This window comes from Tachyglossus aculeatus, chromosome 18 (assembly GCF_015852505.1).
Source record: "Tachyglossus aculeatus isolate mTacAcu1 chromosome 18, mTacAcu1.pri, whole genome shotgun sequence".
In the NCBI taxonomy this organism is placed as follows: Eukaryota; Metazoa; Chordata; class Mammalia; order Monotremata; family Tachyglossidae; genus Tachyglossus; species Tachyglossus aculeatus.
In genome coordinates, this window is record NC_052083.1 from 37,166,829 (window position 1) to 37,177,730 (window position 10,902).

Sequence of the window (10,902 nt, forward strand, 5' to 3'; positions counted from 1 at the left end):
AGAACAGTGCTTTGCACATAGTAAGCGCTTAATAAATGCCATTATTAGAAGCAACACGGCTCAGTGGAAAGAGCCCGGGCTTTGGAGTCAGAGGTCATGGGTTCAAATCCCAGCTCCGCCACTTGTCAGCTGTGTGACTTTGGGCAAGTCACTTCACTTCTCTGGGCCTCAGTTACCTCATCTGGAAAATGGGGATTGACTGTGAGCCCCACGGGGGACAACCTGATCACCTTGTAACCTCACCAGCGCTTAGAACAGTGCTTTGCACGTAGTAAGCGCTTAACAAATGCCATTATTATTATTATTATTATTATTATTATGAGCCCCACATGGGACAACCTGATCACCTTGTAACGTCCCCGGCGCTTAGAACAGTGCTTTGCACATAGTAAGCGCTTAATAAATGCCATCATCATCATTATTATTATTATTATCCCAGGGCCCTTTCAGTCTTCCCGTTTGGCCCCTGATCCCGGCTCGCACCTGGAACCCCGGATGGTCTCGGGAAGGTTTAAATACGATTGAATAAATACAATTGAATGAGTTTATGGCCTGTGAGCCCACCGTTAGGTAGGGACCGTCTCTATATGTTGCCAACTTGGACTTCCCAAGCGCTTAGTACAGTGCTCTGCACACAGTAAGCGCTCAATAAATACGATTGATTGATTGATTGATGATTGATTATGGGATCTGGGCCAGCCTATCTTTTTTCCCACCGAGGCGAGACAGAGGGTGGCTGAGGGTGACGGATAACCCGCCGGCGGTAGGCCCGGCCTGGGGTTGGCCCTACCCGCGGTTGGCACGGCCCTGCCCGGGTTTATAAATCATTTCCCGGACCCGGGGTGGACGTCTGTCCCTGGGAAACCCGCACCAAACCGGCCCCCGGGAGACCTTTCCGTGATAACGAGAAGCAACATGGCCTATTTTGATGATTTTGACACATTCATTCATTCATTCAATCGTATTTACTGAGCGCTTCCTGTGTGCCGAGCACTGGACTAAGCGCTTGGGAAGTCCAAGTTGGCAACATCTAGAGACGGCCCCTACCCAACAGCGGGCTCACAATCAATCAATCAATCAATCGTATTGGCAACATCTAGAGACGGCCCCTACCCGACAGCGGGCTCACAATTAATCAATCAATCGTATTTATTGGCGCTTACTGTGTGCAGAGCACTGTACTAAGTGCTTGGGAAGTCCAAGTTGGCAACATCTAGAGGCGGTCCCTACCCAACAGCGGGCTCACAGTCTAGAAGGGGGAGACAGGGAACAAAACAAAACAAATTAACAGGATAAAATAAATAGAATAAATATGTACAAGGAAAATAATTCAATAAATAGAATATCTACTTGTTTTTCTGTCCGTCTCCCCCGTCACGACTGTGAGCCCGTTGTTGGGTAGGGACCGTCTCCTTATGTTGCTGAATTGTACTTCCCAAGCGCTTAGTCCAGTGCTCTGCACACAGTCGGCACTCAATACATCCGATTGAATGAATGAATGTATTGTACTTTCCAAGCGCTTAGTCCGGTGCTCTGCACACAGCCGGCGCTCAATACATCCGATTGAATGAATGAATGAATTGCACTTCCCAAGCGCTTAGTCCGGTGCTCTGCACACAGTCGGCGCTCAATACATCCGATTGAATGAATGAATTGCACTTCCCAAGCGCTTAGTCCAGTGCTCTGCACAGCCAGCGCTCAATAAATACGATTGAATGAATATGATATTAATGAACGATATGAATTAATAATTAACTAACCATTAAGTAATTATAATTATATCATACATCGTTATATATAATATTATATCTGATATTTTTATACACTTATATAATATTATATATGATACATTATATGTAATTCTATAATATATAGTATGATATATATTCTATGTAATTATATATCACATCATATAGTATTATATGTAATTAATGAATGAATTGCACTTCCCAAGTGCTTAGTCCAGTGCTCTGCACAGCCAGCGCTCAATAAATACGATTGAATGAATATGATATTAATGAACGATATGAATTAATAATTCACTAACCATTAATTAATTATAATTATATCATACACAATCATATATAATATTATATATGATATTTTTATGCACTTATATAATATTATATTGTATGATACATTATATGTAATTCTATAATATTATATAGTATGATATATATTATATATAATTATATATCACATCATATAGTATCATATGTAATTATAATTAATAATTATTAATTAACGATATAATTAAGCTACCAACAATGCTATTAATTAATTAATCAGCTGTATTTATTTATTAATTAGAGCCCGGGACTGGAAGCCAGAAGGACCTGGCATCTAATTCCTCTAGACTTCTCCCCCTCTCCATCCCCCCGGCCTTACCTCCTTCCCCTCCCCACAGCACCTATATAGATGTATATATGTTTGTACGCATTTATTACTCTCCTTATTTATTTATTTATTTTATTTGTGCACCTGTACGTATGTATATATGTTTGTACCTATTTATTACTCTACTTATTTTATGTGTACATTTTTATTCTATTTATTTTATTTTGTTACTACGTTTTGTCTTGTCATCTGTCTCGTCTTGTCATCTGTCTCCCCCTTCTAGACTGTGAGCCCGCTGGTGGGTAGGGACCGTCTCTAGATGTTGCCAATTTGGACTTCCCAAGCGCTTAGTATAGTGCTCTGCACACAGTAAGCGCTTAATAAATACGATTGATTGATTGATTGATTGCTTGTATATATATATAGGTATATATATATACCTGTATATATAGGTATATATATATATATATATATACACCTGTTTATATGTATATATGTTTGTACATATTTATTACTCTATTTATTTATTTATTTTACTTGTACATATCTATTCTATTTATTTTATTTTGTTAAACGCTTAACATTTACCATAAATAAATATTTTTAGACTGTGAGCCCACTGTTGGGTAGGGACTGTCTCTATATGTTGCCATCTTGTACTTCCCAAGCGCCTAGTACAGTGCTCTGCACACAGTAAGCGCTCAATAAATACGATTGATGATGATGATGATGATTGATTGATTGGGGAGGATACAAGCTGAGCAGGTTGTCCCACGGGGGGGGGCTCACAGTCTTAATCCCCATTTTACAGATGAGGTGACTGAGGCCCAGAGAAGTGAAGTGACTTGCCCAAAGTCACATAGTTGACAAGCGACGGAGCCAGGATTGGAACCCGTGACCTTTCAGACTCCCGGGCTCATGTGACTCACTGGAAAGAACACGGGCTTGGGAGTCAGAGGTCATGGGTTCGAATCCCAGCTCTGCCACCTGTCAGCTGTGTGACCTCGGGCAAGCCACATCACTTCTCCGTGCCTCAGTTCCCTCATCCGGAAAACGGGGATGAAGACTGTGAGCCCCGCGTGGGACAACCTGATCACCCTGTATCCCCCCCAGTGCTTAGAACAGTGCTTTGCACATAGTAAGCGCTTAACAAATACCATTATTATTATTAGAACAGTGCTTGGCACAGCCTACCTCAGTGGAAAGAGCCCGGGCTTTGGAGTCAGAGGTCATGGGTTCAAATTCCGACTCCGCCAACTGTCAGCTGGGTGACTTTGGGCAAGTCACTTCACTTCTCTGGGCCTCAGTTCCCTCATCTGGAAAATGGGGATGAAGACTGGGAGCCTCCCATGGGACAACCTGATCACCTTGTAACCTCCCCAGCGCTTAGAACAGTGCTTTGCATGTAGTAAGCACTTAATAAATGCTGTCATTATTATTATTAATAATAATCATCATCATCAATCGCATTTATTGAGCGCTTACTGTGTGCAGAGCACTGTACTAAGTGCTTGGGAAGTACAAATCGGCAACATATAGAGACAGTCCCTACCCAACAGTGGGCTCACAGTCTAAATAAATGCCATTATTATTATTATTATTAGACTAGACTGTCAGCTCGTTGTGGGCAGGGAATGACTGTCAGCTTGTTGACAACCTGCTTGTTATCGACAAGTTGTGTTGTGTCAACCACTGAGTTGTGTTGTGTCAACCATTGTCTCTGTGATCTGCTTACTCTTTTGTACTCTCCCAGGTGCTCAGGACAGGGCTTTGCAGCAAGTAAATACTCAATTTATTCCGTTAATATGTTTTGTTTTGTTCTCTTTCTCCCCCTTCTAGACTGTTGGGTAGGGACCGTCCCTATATGTTGCCAAATTGTACTTCCCAAGCGCTTAGTACAGTGCTCTGCACACAGTAAGCACTCAATTAATACGATTGAATGAAGGAATGAATGAATGAACTTCTCTGGGCCTCAGTTCCCTCATCTGTAAAATGGGGAATAATAATAATAATAATAATAATAATAATGGTATGTGTTAAGCGCTTACTCTGTGCAAAGCACTGTTCTAAGCACTGGGGGGGATACAAGGTGATGAGATTGTCCCATGTGGGGCTCACAGTCTTAATCCCCATTTTACAGATGAGGGAACTGAGGCTCAGAGAAGTCAAGTGACCTGCCCCAGGTCACACAGCAGACATGTGGCGGAGCCGGGATTCGAACCCATGACCTCCGACTCCAAAGCCCGGGCTCTTTCCACTGATAAGACTGTGAGCCCTTCGTGGGACAACCTGATCACCTTGTATCCCCCCCAGCGCTTAGAACAGTGCTTTGCACGTAGTAAGTGCTTAACAAATGCCATCATTATTATTATTATTATTGTGGGCAGGGAATGTCGTCGTTTATTGCTCTGTTGTCCTCACCCAAGCGCTTAGTACAGTGTTCTGCACTCGGTAAGCGCTCAGTAAGTAGGACCGAGTGGTTGAACGACTCGTTTGCCGAAGGCCCGACAGAGGGCAGCCTCTTCCCACGGTTGGCCTGAGACTCATTCATTCATTCAATCCTATTTATTGAGCGCTTACCGTGTGCAGAGCACTGTACTAAGCGCTTGGGAAGTTCATTCATTCATTCATTCAATCGTGAATCATTCATTCAATTCAAATCATTCATTCAATTTTAGACTGTGAGCCCACTGTTGGGTAGGGACCGTCTCTATATGTTGCCAATTTGTACTTCCCAAGCGCTTAGTACAGTGCTCTGCCCATAGTAAGCGCTCAATAAATAGGATTGATTGATTGATTGATCGTATTTATTGAGCGCTTACCGTGTGCAGAGCACTGTACTAAGCGCTTGGGAAGTTCATTCATTCATTCAATCGTATTTACTGAGCGCTTACAGTGTGCAGAGCACTGTACTAAGCGCTTGGGAAGTACAAGTCGGTAACATCTAGAGACGGTCCCTCCCCAACAACGTGCTCACAGTCTAGGAGGAGGAGACAGATGCCAAAACAAAACATGTGGACAGGTGTCAAGTCGTCAGAATAAATAGAGTTAAAGCTCGGGGCACATCATTAACAAAATAAATAGAATAGTAAATGTGTACAAGTAAAATAAATAGAGTAATAAATCTGTACAAATATATATATATATATAATATTCTCTTCCTCCCTTCAAGGCCCTGCTGAGAGCTCACCTCCTCCAGGAGGCCTTCCCAGACTGAGCCCCTTCCTTCCTCTCCCCCTCTTCCTCCTCTCCATCCCCCCCATCTTTCTTCCTTCCCTTCCCCACAGCACCTGTATATATGTATATATGTTTGTACAGATTTATTACTCTATTTATTTATTTTACCTGTACATATCTACTCTATTTATTTTATTTTGTTAGTATGTTTGGTTTTGTTCTCTGTCTCCCCCTTTTAGACTGTGAGCCCACTGTTGGGTAGGGACTGTCTCTATATGTTACCAATTTGTACTTCCCAAGCGCTTAGTACAGTGCTCTGCACATAGTAAGCGCTCAATAAATACGATTGATGATGATGATGATATATACAGGTGCTTTGTATCTACCGCAGCGCTTAGAACAGTGCTTTGCACATAGTAAGCGCTTAACAAATACCAACATTATTATTATTATTATTAGGGCGGGGGGATGGAGAGGAGGAGAGATGTGTGACCGCTTAGTACAGTGCTCTGCACACAGTAAGCGCTCAATAAATACGATTGATTGATTGATTGACCAGGAGTACACGTGGGCGTGCACGCGTATGCATAGTAATAATAATAATGATGGTATTTGCTCATTCATTCATTCGATCGTATTTATTGAGCGCTTACCGTGTGCAGAGCACTGTGCTAAGCGCTTGGGAAGTCTGCATCCAAATAAAATAAATAGAATAAATATGTACCAGTAAAATAAATAGAGTAATAAATATGTACAAACATATATACTTTTATGCACGTATAGATAGGCCCGCGCTCTGCACGCAATAAGTACGATGGAATGGATGAATAAACCGTAGGGCGCTTAGTCCAGCGCTCTACACACAATAAGCGCTCAATAAGTACGATGGAATGAATGAATCAACCGTAGAGCGTTTAGCCCAGCGCTCTGCACCAAGTGAGCGCTCAATAAGTACGATGGAATGAATGAATAAACTGTAGAGCGTTTAGCCCGGCGCTCTGCACCAAGTGAGCGCTCAATAAGTACGATGGAATGAATGAATCAACCGTAGAGCGCTTAGTATACCTCTCTGCACAAAATAAGCGCTCAATAAGTACGAGGGAATGAATGAATAAACCATAGAGCGCTTAGTACGGTTTATTAATTCGTTGTTATTCATTATTATTCATTATATTATTCATTGTGTGCTCAAACGCTCAATGAATGAATGACTGAGGCCGCTGTCGGGTAGGGACCGTCTCTAGATGTTGCCAACTTGTACTTCCCGAGCGCTTAGTACAGTGCTGTGCACACAGTAAGCGCTCAATAAATACGATTGAATGAATGAATGAATAAACTGTACACCGTTTAGTACAGCACTCTGCACGCAGTCGATGGAATGAATGACTAAACCAGATAGCGCTTAGTATAGCGCTCTGCACACAATAAGCGCTCAATAAGTACGGTGGAATGAATGAATGAACCGTAGAGCGCTTAGTACGGTTTATTCATTCGTTATTATTCATTATATTATTCATTGTGTGCTCAAACGCTCAATGAATGAATGAATGAGCCCGCTGTTGGGTAGGGACCGTCTCTAGATGTTGCCAACTTGGACTTCCCAAGCGCTTAGTACAGTGCTCTGCACACAGTAGGAGCTCAATAAATACGATTGAATGAATGAATAAACCGTATACCGTTTAGTACAGCACTTTATACGCAGTCAGCACTCAGTAAGTACGATGGAATGAATGAAGAAACCAGATAGCGCTTAGTATAGCGCTCTGCACACAAGAAGCGCTCAAAAAGTACGATGGAATGAATGAATAAACCAGATAGCGCTTAGTACAGCGCTCAGCACACAATAAGCGCTCAATAAGTACAATGGAATGAATGAATAAACCAGATAGCGCTTAGTACAGTGCTCTGCACACAATAAGCGCTCAGTAAGTATAATGGAATGAATAAACCAGAGAGCGCTTAGTACAGCGCTCTGCGCACAATAAGCGCTCAATAAGTACGATGGAATGAATGAATAAACCAGATAGCGCTTAGTACAGCGCTCTGCACACAATAAGCGCTCAATAAGTACGATGGGATGAATGAATAAACCATATAGCGCTTAGTATAGTGCTCTGTACACAATAAGCGCCCAATGATCAGTAAGTATGATGGAATGAATAAGCCAGCGCTTAGTACAGCGCTCTGCACACATAATAAGTGCTCAATAAGTACGATGGAATGAATGAATAAACCAGATAGCGCTTAGTACAGCGCTCTGCACACAATAAGCGCTCAGTAAGTATAATGGAATGAATGAATAAACCAGATAGCGCTTAGTATAGCGCTCTGCACACAATAAGCACTCAATAAGTACGAGGGAATGAATGAATAAACCAGATAGCGCTTAGTACAGTGCTCTGCACACAATAAGCGCTCAATAAGTACGATGGAATGAATGAATAAGCCAGATAGCGCTTAGTATAGCACTCTGCACACAAGAAGTGCTCAGTAAGTATGATGGAATGAATGAATAACCCAGATAGCGCTTAGTACAGCGCTCTGCACACAATAAGCACTCAATAAGTACGAGGGAATGAATGAATAAACCAGATAGCGCTTAGTATAGCGCTCTGCACACAAGAAGCGCTCAGTAAGTATGATGGAATGAATGAATAAACCAGATAGCGCTTAGTATAGCGCTCTGCACACAAGAAGCGCTCAGTAAGTATGATGGAATGAATGAATAAACCAGATAGCGCTTAATATAGCACTCTGCACACAATAAGCGCTCAATAAGTACAATGGAATGAATAAACCAGATAGCGCTTAGTATAGCGCTCTGCACACAATAAGCGCTCAATAAGTACGATGGAATGAATGAATAAACCAGATAGCGCTTAGTATAGCGCTCTGCACATAATAAGCGCCCAATGATCAGTAAGTATGATGGAATGAATAAGCCAGAGAGCGCTTAGTATAGCGCTCTGCACACAATAAGCGCTCAATAAGTACAACGGAATGAATGAATAAACCAGATAGAGCTTAGTACAGCGCTCTGCACACAATAAGCGCTCAATAAGTACGATGGAATGAATGAATAAACCAGATAGCGCTTAGTATAGCGCTCAGCACACAATAAGCGCTCAATAAGTACGAGGGAATGAATGAATAAACCAGATAGCGCTTAGTACAGCGCTCTGCACACAATAAGCGCTCAATAAGTACGATGGAATGAATGAATAAACCAGATAGCGCTTAGTATAGCGCTCTGCACACAAGAAGCGCTCAGTAAGTACAACGGAATGAATGAATAAACCAGATAGAGCTTAGTACAGCGCTCTGCACACAAGAAGCGCTCAGTAAGTATGATGGAATGAATGAATAAACCAGATAGCGCTTAGTATAGCGCTCTGCACACAAGAAGCGCTCAGTAAGTACAACGGAATGAATGAATAAACCAGATAGAGCTTAGTACAGCGCTCTGCACACAAGAAGCGCTCAGTAAGTATGATGGAATGAATGAATAAACCAGATAGCGCTTAGTACAGCGCTCTGCACACAATAAGCGCTCAGTAAGTATGATGGAATGAATAAACCAGATAGCGCTTACTATAGCGCTCTGCACACAAGAAGCGGTCAATAAGTACGATGGAATGAATGAATAAACCAGATAGCGCTTAGTACAGCGCTCAGCACACAATAAGCGCTCAATAAGTACAATGGAATGAATGAATAAACCAGATAGCGCTTAGTACAGCGCTCTGCACACAATAAGCGCTCAATAAGTACAATGGAATGAATGAATAAACCAGATAGCGCTTAGTACAGCACTCTGCACACAATAAGCGCTCAGTAAGTATGATGGAATGAATAAACCAGAGCGCTTAGTACAGCGTTCTGCACACAATAAGCGCTCAATAAGTACGATGGAATGAATGAATAAACCAGATAGCGCTTAGTACAGCGCTCAGCACACAATAAGCGCTCAATAAGTACAATGGAATGAATGAATAAACCAGATAGCGCTTAGTACAGCGCTCTGCACACAATAAGCGCTCAGTAAGTATGATGGAATGAATAAACCAGAGCGCTTAGTACAGCGTTCTGCACACAATAAGCGCTCAATAAGTACGATGGAATGAATGAATAAGCCAGATAGCGCTTAGTACAGCCCTCTGCACACAATAAGCGCTCAATAAGTACGATGGAATGAATGAATAAACCAGATAGCGCTTAGTACAGCGCTCTGCACACAAGAAGTGCTCAGTAAGTATGATGGAATGAATAAACCAGAGCGCTTAGTACAGCGTTCTGCACACAATAAGCGCTCAATAAGTACGATGGAATGAATGAATAAGCCAGATAGCGCTTAGTACAGCCCTCTGCACACAATAAGCGCTCAATAAGTACGATGGAATGAATGAATAAACCAGATAGCGCTTAGTACAGCGCTCTGCACACAAGAAGCGCTCAGTAAGTATGATGGAATGAATAAACCAGAGAGCGCTTAGTACAGCGCTCTGCGCACAATAAGCGCTCAATAAGTACGATGGAATGAATAAACCCGATAGCGCTTAGTACAGCGCTCTGCGCACAATAACCGCTCAATAAGTACGATGGAATGAATGAATAAACCAGATATAGCGCTTAGTACAGCGCTCTGCACACAATAAGCGCTCAATAAGTAGAATGGAATGAATGAATAAACCAGATAGTGCTTAGTATAGCGCTCTGCACACAATAGGCGCTCAGTAAGTATGATGGAATGAATAAACCAGAGAGCGCTTAGTACAGCGCTCAGCACACAATAAGCGCTCAATAAGTACGATAGAATGAATGAATAAACCAGATAGCGCTTAGTACAGCCCTCTGCACACAATAAGCGCTCCATAAGTACGATGGAATGAATGAATAAACCAGATAGAGCTTAGTATAGCGCTCTGCACATAATAAGCGCTCAATAAGTATGATGGAATGAATGAATAAACCAGAGAGCGCTTAGTACAGCGCTCTGCGCACAATAGGCGCTCAATAAGTACGATGGAATGAATGAATAAACCAGATAGCGCTTAGTACAGCGCTCTGCACACAATAAGCGCTCAATAAGTATAATGGAATGAATGAATAAACCAGATAGTGCTTAGTATAGCGCTCTGCACACAATAGGCGCTCAGTAAGTAGGATGGAATGAATGAATAAGCCGTAGCGGCGCTAATTCCCAAGCGAGCGCTCAGTAAGTAGGACGGAGAGCCGGCGGGTGGCGTCCTTTACATTTTTTCCCCCTGCGCCTTTAAGAGCAGCCCCCTCCCTCCAGGTGGGCGTGGCCTGTTGGGTGACGTCACAGTGACGCGATTCATTGATAAAAACGCCGCTACAAAGTGGGGGCGCGCTCAGTCGGACGCGAGG